This window comes from Protopterus annectens, chromosome 2.part2 (assembly GCF_019279795.1).
Source record: "Protopterus annectens isolate FY-2018-M chromosome 2.part2, PAN1.0, whole genome shotgun sequence".
NCBI classification, from domain to species: domain Eukaryota; kingdom Metazoa; phylum Chordata; order Ceratodontiformes; family Protopteridae; genus Protopterus; species Protopterus annectens.
Genome location: NC_056730.1, coordinates 59866493 through 59878947, shown reverse-complemented (window position 1 = coordinate 59878947; position 12455 = coordinate 59866493). Strand labels below are relative to the sequence as shown.

Sequence of the window (12455 nt, the reverse complement as noted above, 5' to 3'; positions counted from 1 at the left end):
GGCTGTACCCCTTTCACAGAGGAAAAGCAGACAAGGGACCAGGGAGAGGATAGGAAGTAGAGAGATGAGTGACAGAAACGTACATGTCCCTTTTATTACTATGGTAAAATTGAGTTTCTTACCCAATATTTAAATTGCACAAACCTTAGACACTGACTTATAGGAGCAACTGCAAACATTTGGATGTGTACTGATACTGCCATCTGTCTTTACTGGAGTGCACTAGTAAAGAAATGATTTATATATATATATATATATATATATATATATATATATATATATATATATATATATATATATAGTTTACTATGAAAATATTGAATATCATAATAAAATATATTTAACTGTGCGATTCACATGTGCAATGTTATGCATAATAGTGGGGTCAGAATGGTGAAGTGCATGTTGTGAAACTATCACATTCGCATTTTCAAAATTATTTCTGCAGTTCACTACTGCAAATCACATAATGTAATGTTTTTATTCCATCTCCGAGATTTCACTACAGTGGGGAAATGGATAATTTCCTGATCCCACTGTACCACGATCTGTAGTTATAACCTCGATAACATATGTACAAATGTACAGTGGCATTCGCTACACTGAACACTCAGAAGTCCCGTTTTTGCTGAATGTTTACTCATTGTTATAGCAAACCACATATATACATATATACACATATAGCTATATATATATATATATATATATATATATATATATATATGTGTGTGTGTGTGTGTGTGTGTGTGTGTGGGTTCATTTCAAAATCTTGAAAGCTCAAAATCCTGAATCTCAAAATCCTGAAATCAAAATCTAGAAAGCTCAAAATACTGAAAGCTCATAATACTGAATCTCATAATACTGAAAAACAAACAGGACATCAACATTCCCTTGGATTTACTATTCCTCCATGCAGGACTAGTGCATGGATGCGCCATTTAGGAGCAGAGCGGCAGCACGCCTGAGCTCCTAGTCTTACACAGAGCATGTAAGAGTGCAGGAGGTGTGTCTGAGAGCAGAGCTCTCAGAATATAAATGCCCCCGCAATGGAGAACAGCACAAAGGTGTATGAAATGAGCGAGACTGCTCACAGGTGTCCGCATATCCACACCAACAGTCCCCCTTGTGTGCAACAGCAAAAGTATAAATAAATACAATGAACAAACCCTTTATTTGTTTTATTTTAAAATCCGATTAAAGCTAGCTGTAGGTGCGCGGGTGTGCCCATTGCTTAGCTACGGTTAATGTAGCTTAAATGGCTGAAGAGGATAACAATGAAGATATATGCAAATAAAGCAGCATAGCAATAGTGCAGTGGGCAGAGCATTTGCCTTACGAGCAGGCATTCACGGTTCGAGTCCCACCGCAGCACGTTCTGTTTTCCATGGCAAAGCACATTATGACTAATATTTATGTTGCATAACCCACTAAATAACATATTTTTATGAACTGGAGTATTGCAGTAAATGCACATGTGAGGTGTCAGTGTCATAATGAATAAAGCACTAGTAAGCAGGTTTAAGCACCAATAAGCATATTTCAGCACTAGTAAGCGAGTTTAAGCCCGTTTGAGTGGCGGTAAGCAATGCCTACACTGGTTAAGCAATTCTGAAGATAACTAAGCAGATATAAAGGCAGGTTAGCAGTGCTTACCATCATGCAAACCCACGAAAACCCACTTACAAATGCTCAAAAATGCCTTAATCACTCTGTATCTAATGGCCCTTGTTCTGCCCATCAACAAAATAAACAGCCATACAGGAAGCAAACCCAGGACCCTATATACCACAGTCACAGTAGTTAACCACCAAGCCATCACAGAAGCACAGAAGAATGAGATAACAGCAAACATGTCTATACCATAGTAAAACCAAACTGAACCTGTGAAAGGAATCACTGTGCAGACATATTTGCCTTAACCCACTACATAACATAAATATGTGAACTGGAGTACAGCAGTAAGGTCAGAAGTCAGGTGTAATTGTAATAGAGTGTTGAGGTCCCTAATAAAACACAAGTTTTAAAAAAACAATACAGTGTACGTACACATGAATCATGGATAGCAGGCATACATATAAGGTGTAATGAATAATAACTCAATGCCAAAAAGTAATTAAAATGCAAAGTCTAATGCAAGCAATGCTAAGCATTGCACAGGCCAACTTAGGAGGTGTAAGCAATGTGAATGGCCAGCTAACTCAATGTACCCAGTGTTATACCCCTTTAAACAATGCCAACCTTAGGTAAGCAGGTTTGCCCATAGCCTAGCCTTTTCAAAACCGTCCAATCATGGAAGAGTGTGGAAAATCGTCCCTACTTAAACCAAGAGGCAGGAATACATCTCATAACTGGTTGTAGCTTCCCCTTGCAGGTGCAATGGCAGTAAGGGGAGAAGGTATGCATTTTCGGGTGCAGCGCTGGTGCATCCAAGAGTCCAAAGTCATGGCAGGACTCCTTGTCAAAGACCATGAACAGACACTGCTGCAGGGCCAGTACCAGGGCTCCCAATATAAGGAGGAAGCCTGGGACCATCTCACTCATGACCTCACCAGTGCCACTGGCATACCCTGAACTGGTGAGCAGGTCAGCATCACTATGCTGACCTGAAGCGGCGTAAGGGGGATCTGTTGGAGGAGTAGCTCCAAGAGGCTAGAGCAGCAGGGGATGTTCCAGTTGTGTGTAAGTATCACCCCACTATGTGCGTAATTATTGCCAGCTCAGGTATATCATGGATAGGTATGGCTAAATATTCCTCTTATGTGAACCAGGAGGCCCACGTCAGTCGCCTGATGAGGTTGCGATATGAGGCAGGTCAGTAATACTCATGCATTTGCTGTCATAGGAGATAAAACTAAAAGTAGTAGTAAATTAAGTGACTGTATAAAACCTGTATTGTTCAAGGCAAATACTGCATACACTAGAGAATATGGTAGGTAGAGTCTCATATAGTTTGTATGTCAATAAAAGTGTAATAGCCTGACAATAAAGGTCTAACTGCTGGACTGCATGTGTATACTCTGGTATCATATGGTAATGTAGATTAGCAATCGTGTAATAGTACTGTTGTATTAAAGCACTATTAACCACACTGTGCACCATAAATTGAATGTGTAGGAATGCCTGTATATGACAGGTGTAATCCCCAGAGGCCATTTAGTACAGCTGAGAGACACATAGACAGAAAACAGGGAAAATGCAGACAACAAAACCCAAATAGCACATGCAACTGAGATGTGAATGGTTGTCTTTTTAGCACACACAGCCATAGTTCAAATCCTGCCAGTGGTAGCACTCTGCATACAGAATCACGCAGAATCATACCCCACAGCTGTACAGATATATCCAGAATGTCCGATAAAGTGACACATATCTGTTGCCTATCAACCTGTCCTCCTGGGAGATCAGTGGGATAATCCCAGATGAATAGGTAGCAAACAGGAAATACAACTGATTGACACACATCTATGAGAACAAAGCTGACACACTAGCAGCTCCCCAATACCTTATGAGACTAAGAAGACATGTATGTCTCAATTACACCCCGACTTGTCAAGCTGTGGTCAGAGTGTGTACAGTAACACAGTGAGATGTATGTGCATAATAGTAATGTGGAATCTGGTACTGTGTGTGGGAACATTCAGGAAGTTCTAATAAATATTTCTCCCACAGGTCTATCAGATACCAACACTGTGCTCAGAAATACAAGAATGATACCCAGTACTGGTACTGTTTACATTGGAATTGTATGGCAGTGTGACTGATGCAGTTCTTGTGAATAATGAGGTATTACACATCACTGTCACTCACACTGTCCTACAACATATAACTGTCTAGGAAATCTGTATAAGAGTGTTGTAATACAAGGTCAGAATGCAAAAGCAAAGGGGATTAAAAAAAGCAGATAGGAGATATACAGCAATATCTATATAGCAGACACAACTGTGATGGACAGTGTTTAAGTTGTAGCAGACACAGCCATGGTCTGAATCTTGGGAGTGGATGCAGGCTGCATACAGAATCATACCCCACAACTGTTCAGATGAGGCCAGAATGTCCACTATATGGGCCCATATCTGCTGCCTGTCCCCCTGGTAAGTCTGTGGGATTATCCCAGATATCTAGCCAGCAAACAGGGACTACAAGTGATTGTCAAACACCTATGAGAACAAACCTGTCACGGTGGCAACCCCTGAAACAGTTAGGAGCATAATATATCAAACATGTCCTATCTATACTCCCATGTTGTCAAGCTGTGACCAGACTGTGTACAGTAACAGAGTGAGATGTATGTGTATAATACTAATGTGTAATCTGGAAGATTGTGTGGCAACAGTTAGGTAGTGCTAACAAACATTGCTCCCACAGGTACATCGAATACGAACACTGTACTGAAAAATACAGACTATTATAACCTGTATTGGTACTGTTCACTCTGATATTGTAGGGAATTGTGAGTGTTGCAATTTCTCTGAATAATAAAGTATCGCTGATCACTGTCACCCACACTGTGCTACATAATATAATTGTAGGAAAGCATGTATATGTGTGTGTCAGGTCACTAAAGGTGGAAGAGGGCAATATTCTAGATATAAACAAAAAAACGTTCTAAAACTGTAAAGCAAAGTAGAATAATGCCAATAAACAATTAAAACTTTGTAACTAATAAAATTACGAATGGAGAAAAAACACAGCTGAGGCCGAACTGTTGTCTAGCGCTTTCATTCCTTTATTGTTGCTAGGAACTTCATCAGAACTGAAAAAAGTACATAGCCATGCTCTATAAATATGCTGTATACAGGAATACATAATTTGCATATGATGTGATTAGTGGCCAATGGCCAAAGATTTCTTTTCACAATACAAAAGAAGAATTCAAACCAATGATTATGTCCTCATGTTAATACAAGGGCCAATGAAAATGTTTTCAATTCTTACCAATAGTCATAGTGATGTGTGTTTTATAACAACTTTTGAAACTAACTAAGAGTGAGTTGAACAAATACTTAATACCATTGTTTTTTTTTTTTTTTTACGATGTCCTGGTACACCAGCATGTGGTCAACACATGGCCAGAGTCTGTGAAGAAAGAGTTGGATAGCTATGTGCCCAACAGCAACCCAGAATCTGGGAGTAAGTGTAGAAACAGTTATTGTTAACAAACTTTCCCTCCACAGGTATATCAGGTAAGAGGTGTATACTGCAGGTGAAACCATTTCATGTGTAACGATGACGGCAGCCATATCGCTGTCCAAAATAAGGTTATAGGGTAGGGTAGTAAGTCTTGTAAGGTAAGAAAAACAAACTGTGTCAAGGTAATCAAAAAGTCACAAAGTCCTCTCCACGATAGTTAAGATTAACTATCGTGGAGAGGACTTTGTGACTTTTTGATTACCTTGACACAGTTTGTTTTTCTTGGTTTCCCGCATTTGCAACAGTTTGTTTTAAGTCTTGTAAGGTAGATATAACAGCACTGACTTGGAAAGTAATGTGGACTACAGGAATATACTAGTTGTTAATTGACATTTTTCTCCCCCCCCCACCATATCTCTAACAATAATCAACATACCCACCCCAACTGGTATGTAATGACACATATGTTCTGATACTGTCCAATTGTTTGACAAATATTTTAATGTTTCCCATGCATGTGCTATATTGAATTATCCCAACATTGGTGGCATGGTGCCACCAACATACCTGCATGCTGTTCTTATTATCACTGTGGTCCCATATATGCATGTGTTCTGTTCGCTATGCAACTGTCCGTATCTGGTGTCTGGGTTAACGGGAATATCTAAGCATGCTGTTATACCTAACCCTGGAATGTGATGACTATTACTAACCCACATATGATGATGAAATCTAAACACTATAGCAAACTTGGGAAGGCCAGTCCCAGTGAACCCACATGTCCCACCTCAGCTGGCCGTGGCACCAGGCGCCAGCATGTCTGGGGCCCAACCTGGGAACTCCCTGTCCATTGGTCCTGCACCACCTTCGGGTGGAACTGCCTCAGGGGATGGGGCTCGCCCCCCCAGGAGTGGGCGCGGACAGGCACCTGTCACCAGGTCAGGGTCGTGGTGCATAGAGAGATCAGCCAGCAGTTTGGCGATCTGCTACACCAGCTCGAGGGCCATGTGTCATGACTAGAGGGCCAGGCTGGCTCTGTGACTCAAACCCCAACACAGCCATCTTTGGGGCTGTGAAGGTGCAGTGGTGACTGCCCATGGGTGGGGACCTCAGTCCCACTGTTTCCACTAGGGGTTTCATGGGCTTCCAATTTCCCAACACTCCTCCCCATCAAGGTGTTTACCCCCCACATGTGTCATATACCACCCCTGTATGCGTCTTGTCATGTCTTTTAACCTACCCAGCCTACCTCCCCAAATATATCTACTACCCCTCCCCAACATCCCACTCTCACCTGAAAAAAAGGGTCAATCTGACCCCATACATAGCTGTCTATTTTGTACATGTGTCCACTGGACATATGTAGTTCGGTCTAATTGGCATCATAACTTATTATTGTTGTCCTCACCCCCTACCATGGGTTTGAGTGTTCAAATCTACCTACAAATTCAGTGTATATGCACAGCTGTTGCTGTAGAAGACATGGGCAGCTATGGACCTTCCCTACACTCTTCCTGCACATCCCTGGCTATTTTGCCTGCTGTCTTTCCCTCTGTGTTCCTTTTTTTGCCACTTTCCAATCAACCCCTTTTTCTTTTCTTTTAAATAAATTAGCAAGGAGGTAAGCGGGGCTAAGCACTTTTAAGCAGCAGTAAGCAGGTTTAAGCCTGTTTGCGTGGGGTAAGAAATGCTGACACAGGTTAAGCAATTCAAAAGCTAACTGAGTATAACAAACTGAAACCAGAAGTTAGCAGTGCTTACCTCCGCACAAACCCGCTTATAACTGCTCAAAAGTGCCTTAGCCACGTTGTATCCAATGGCCCTTGTTCTGCCCAGCAACAAACTAAACAGCATCTGCGAGGCTTGAACCCAGGACTCTGCACACCATAGACAAAGTGATTTACCACTAAGCCATGTCAAATACGTATAACCCTGCTGTATTCACAAACATATCATCCAGCCCAGTCATTCAACAGTACAGAGAAGGTATTACAACATGTAGATGTGTGTGTGTGTGTGTGTGTGTGTGTGTGTGTGTATATGCATATATATAGAATCATATACATATCTATATATATATATATATATATATATATATATATATATATATATATATATATATATATATATATATATATATATATATATATATATATATATATATACCTACATCTATAGATATATATAGGTCTTCATCTATATGTCTAAATATATACAGCAGGTTATATATATATGTCATCAGATATATATATATATATATATATATATATATATATATATATATATATGTGTGTGTATATGCGGACATACATTTGTAGATAACAATGGGGAAATAACAAAAACATATATGTCCACATGCACCGCTAATGGGGTTGATAGGCCCCAAGCAATATACATCTAGAATAAGAATAGGTATACGCCCCCCTCCCCACAGCCAAACACGTCCCCCATGCAATACACTACCAAGTGTTGCAGATCCCATAAGCAGGACCAGACACAACATGGGCATCCCTAGGATACATATACACAGACACATATATGCAGATACAGATATACATACATATATATATATATATATATATATATATATATATATAAAACTACACATACACACACACAGATATGTATAGTAAGTTACATATGTAGTACTTGCACACAATATGGAACAGCCACTATTCCTACAGTTACCACCTTACCAACTGGAGACTGTATGAGCCACCCATACAAATGACAACCATTGCCTGCAACATATACCTACAGAGAAATCAAAGGATATAACACCACACACAGGTTTGCATAAATGGAAAAGCTTTATTTGTGTACTATTACAGTCATATGTGCCATGTTGTACAGCTGTTTAGACACGGACATCCATATAAACTGAGTAATGCAACTGTGAAACAGTTATACTAATACAGTAGTCTGGAAAAGTTAACAAATGTTGCGGTCTAGGGCTGTCAAGTAGCACAATAGTAAAGACAGACTGGGCTACAGGATACAAACAATCAACAGTAAGTAATGCAGATGTATAGTTCAGCAGCCTCTATCTGCACTCTGTAGACAATCCCTAGTGGGTAAAGACCTCAGCTGACACAATGGGATGTAACTGTTACATACCAAGGCACAACTGATACCATCACAAGCACGCTGACAAACAGAACAGTGTGGCAATAGGCCTGCATTTAACCAAGGTGGATTGTATGGTAATGTACATCCATATACCTTAAGGCAGCTCACCCCTGATGGTCTTAATGACTTTGGGCTTTCAGGATTCTGTAGCACTCCCATATACATATATGTATATATAGATATATGTATATATATATATATATATATATATATATATATATACGTATATGTATATATAGATTTATGTATATATAGCTATATATGCATGCACACCTATGTTTACAGATATGCCTAGTTATGTTAGTATATATGTAGATATCAATAACTATATGTGCTTGCATATCTATTCTGATATACCTACTACTGTCAATATATATGCAGTTATCGATACATATATGTGCATATGTATCTCTATCTGTATATGTGTAGACATATATTGCTCTGTATATGTATATATCTGGGTGTTCATTTGTATATCTATGCACATATACATATCCATCTATGTATGTCGATATGTATATGTGTATGTCTATATAGATATCTGGATAAGTATATGTACATATATCATCACCATATGTCCTGAACATGGATTGTAGCCCTACCTCAGCCCCTGTAGTCCCAACTTCATAGTGCAAGGGGATGTCAGGTATGTATAGCAGGTATATTTGTAGAGTATTGCTACTGTAATAGGGATTGTCTTCACAGACATGGTGTGTGTGGGAGGTCACATCTGCTTTTGACATGTGCGCCAGTTGCTGCTGACAGACATCCTAAGGACATTATAGTACAGTACCACTGCTAGGATGTACTGCTCCTGTGGACTACAGCAGAGATAATGGCCAATATATGTGGACAGTCTGGCACACTCTGGACAGTCCAGAGGTATACACATAACCCCTTAGTGCAAGACATGTAGACCAATCCTGACAATGTGGATGTTAACAGCCATTTAGATGGGTATAACACGTAACTACTGGTATACATGTGCCCCCATAGGTTATGCATTCACACATCCCTGTCTGTCCTGCCACTTAATAACTGCTGGTACAGATGTGCCATGGCCACATAACACCCATTAGATATTGACATACATCTATACAACATTCCACTGCTCTGTCTGACATACATGACTGTTATGGTGGCCCGGCAGCAGTACATCTGGCAAGTATCTGGACAGTACATCTCACTGGGTAAGTCCACTAAGCTGCTAGGCATGTAACAAAGCACTGTGCAGGTTACAGGCAGACCGGCTCTACACTGGCCTACATTCCTATGGGGGAATGCACATGTACCTGCATATATAGCAGGCTCCACAGGCATGCCACAGCACAGAGTAACATACACCTGTATGAAAGTGCATAACCACAACCAATGTGACCACAGCCACAGCTACATATGGCATGCTAGCATATTATTACAATATATGGACTATCTGTTCAACACCGACCTCATATGTGCCACTCACACACTAACCATACATATACTGGGCTGCTACACAGTCCTGTCTGTGGTATGGGACATGTGCATCTATGGCCCTACAAACATGTGAGCCGATAAGGTAACATACAGTGGAGCAGCATGTAACATCAGATAGAACAGGACCAAGAACAATGACATCAACCATAGTCTGTACACAGGCCAAGGTACATATTAACAATACACACACTGCCGACAATCACCATAAGTACACAGACCTCAGTACTGTACACACAACCACATAATGTCCAGGTTATGTCATCAAATATAACCCCTACTATACATTACATGTGTAGCAGTCTGATATCTCAGTGGCTTGTTATTAGATATGCTGTCACTAATTATGGTGTACAGTACATATGCACCCCTTACTGCATGATATATGTACAAAAGTTGACACGGATGTGGCTGGAGGCACATACACAGGGCCAATATAGACATGTTGCTGTGATAACCTCATACATTTACTGTTGTAACAGGGTTTGTTGGACCATATATCCTATGAAGGATATGAAGTCAGTAACTTTCACAGTTGTCCCCATCTACAGACTGCACTCCTCCCACTACCTTTTGCAGTTCACAGATAGGTGCTCTGTGGGTAACACCTGAAACAAAAGGCACCACACACTGGCCAGTCTGTAGATGGTCCTACAGATGAGTGTTACCTCAAACATAGCACTGATATGGCATGTATGAAAACGTGTAGGACAGCCATATCCACACACACCCTGTTAAACAAACATTACTCCAAATGCAGTATAGCAGGACATACAGACTGTAGTCAGGTCAGGCTCATCCCCTCCTGTGTGTTGGCCTGTTCCCACAGTGTATGTTGCTAGAGGTAAACCCCAATCCATCTGAGATGCTGTTTGCCAAACAACAGATCAAGTTCCTGCTCACAGTGAATGAAAGGCTAAACACCAACATGATGTTCCTAGCTATTGGTGAGTGTTTCCATGTAATCCGCTATGGGAATGTTACCACAGCTGTTCCACATGCAATCAAATAGAGGGGGGCTGCAATTCGTGCAGGGGCCATCAGCTGATCCTGAGCATCACTTAAAATACACATGCTGCTGCCTAAGCAAAGCAGGTGTAAGTCTCCCATCCACCAGAGAGGGAGTGAGACAGGCAGACAGAGGCACAGAAAAGTCAGGGATGGATGGGAGACTAAAACTTAAGCATGTTTGTGTATCACACTTACCAGTACAGGGTATCAAAACCCTGATGACTATGTAGCACTATCACATGTCCACGCAGTTATTGGATGAACCATATAGGTTACATGTTGGGGAGACCTCAGAACGTATATGTGATGGTATGTGACATCTGCAACAGAAATTGGTAGCTATATAGTAGGTGTAGTACACATGCCTGTCCACATGAACAGGTGTCAGCATAAACACAGCCACACTCTCACAGGGATGCACACACATTTCCACACTTGACAGGACCAGGAATACAACCCATCACTAGTGGGATTGGCACAACACAGTACTGTGCAGGTATCACATGCACCACAGGGGTCATATGGAGGTTATATGTGCAAGGGTATGTGGAGGTGTCTGACATCAGACAGCATGCTTCAGCATGCCAATGGAGGTGTAGTGAGTGTGAATGTGGTGATACATATCTTACACCACACACACAGATACAGGTGCCAGTACTGACATGCATTTGTGCACTGCTTCACATGTGTGTTGTGGTTGATGGTGCCAGATGGCTATACGATGCTAGGTGATGGGTATAACTTGGCATCAGGCCACATGATAATGGCCTGCATTGTGACTCAGGGGTGTAGTGTCTGGAGTTGCCCACACAGGTGGGTATTGTATTCACCATCCATTCACCTGGGTGACTATTGCATGTGGCCAATGGTGTGCATTGCTTGCCATGTATGTGTTCCTTAGTCCATGATATGGATAGTGTCTGGGATGTGCATACCTCCCACATGCATGCACAGTGACATGTGGAACTGTACCTGGGGTGTCTGGCCCATGTTGTGTACACAGATCATTATCATCAGATGTGCCAGTCCTGGCATCATGTGATGGGAACTGTTAATGGACAGAAAGTTGACTTTGCACCTACAGTGTTAGCATGCTACTAGTATTCCCTGGTGTCAGTGGCATCTGTCCAGGGTTTGTGGGTCACATTTGATGGTACCACAGGTGTTGCAGGTGTCCAGTGGGGAACATTGGGGAGGTGCACTGCTGGCATGTACATGCCTATTGGACTGATGGACAGGGTGCCATGCCCTCTGTAGCCCACTGCAATCACACCATGGTTACTATCAGTGGGAAATATGCAGGGTACTACCAATATAGCGGCTGTTGCCTAAGCAAGTGTTTGTGTGTGTGTGTGTTTGTGTGTGTGTGTGTGTGTGTGTGTGTGTGTGTGTGTGTGTGTGTGTGTGTGTATGAGACATGGGTTGAGAGTGTTCCCTGGGTAATACAAGGGTTGCTAACATTGTTCAGCTGGTATTGATGTCACATTTTGGGGAATAGATTTGCACCCTAGCCTCACGGCTATTTCACATCTGTTATCCATGTATGGTGGACATTGTGATATATACTTGGCCCACCATATAAGAATTTTGCAAAACCTGCTCCACATTGAGTCCAGTTGTTACACACTCTCACAACCATCACCATACAAGATACAAATGACAAACACAGACACACACACACACACACACACACACACACACACACACACACA

The 12455-nt window shown here is 41.4% G+C and overlaps 1 protein-coding gene across 2 annotated transcripts in view; it reads right to left on the bottom strand.

Annotated features, from left to right (window-relative positions):
- CD180 (CD180 molecule) overlaps nucleotides 1-12455 on the bottom strand; it is a 401296-nt gene that overhangs the window by 172188 nt on the left and 216653 nt on the right. The gene's annotated exons all lie outside the window — the stretch shown is intronic.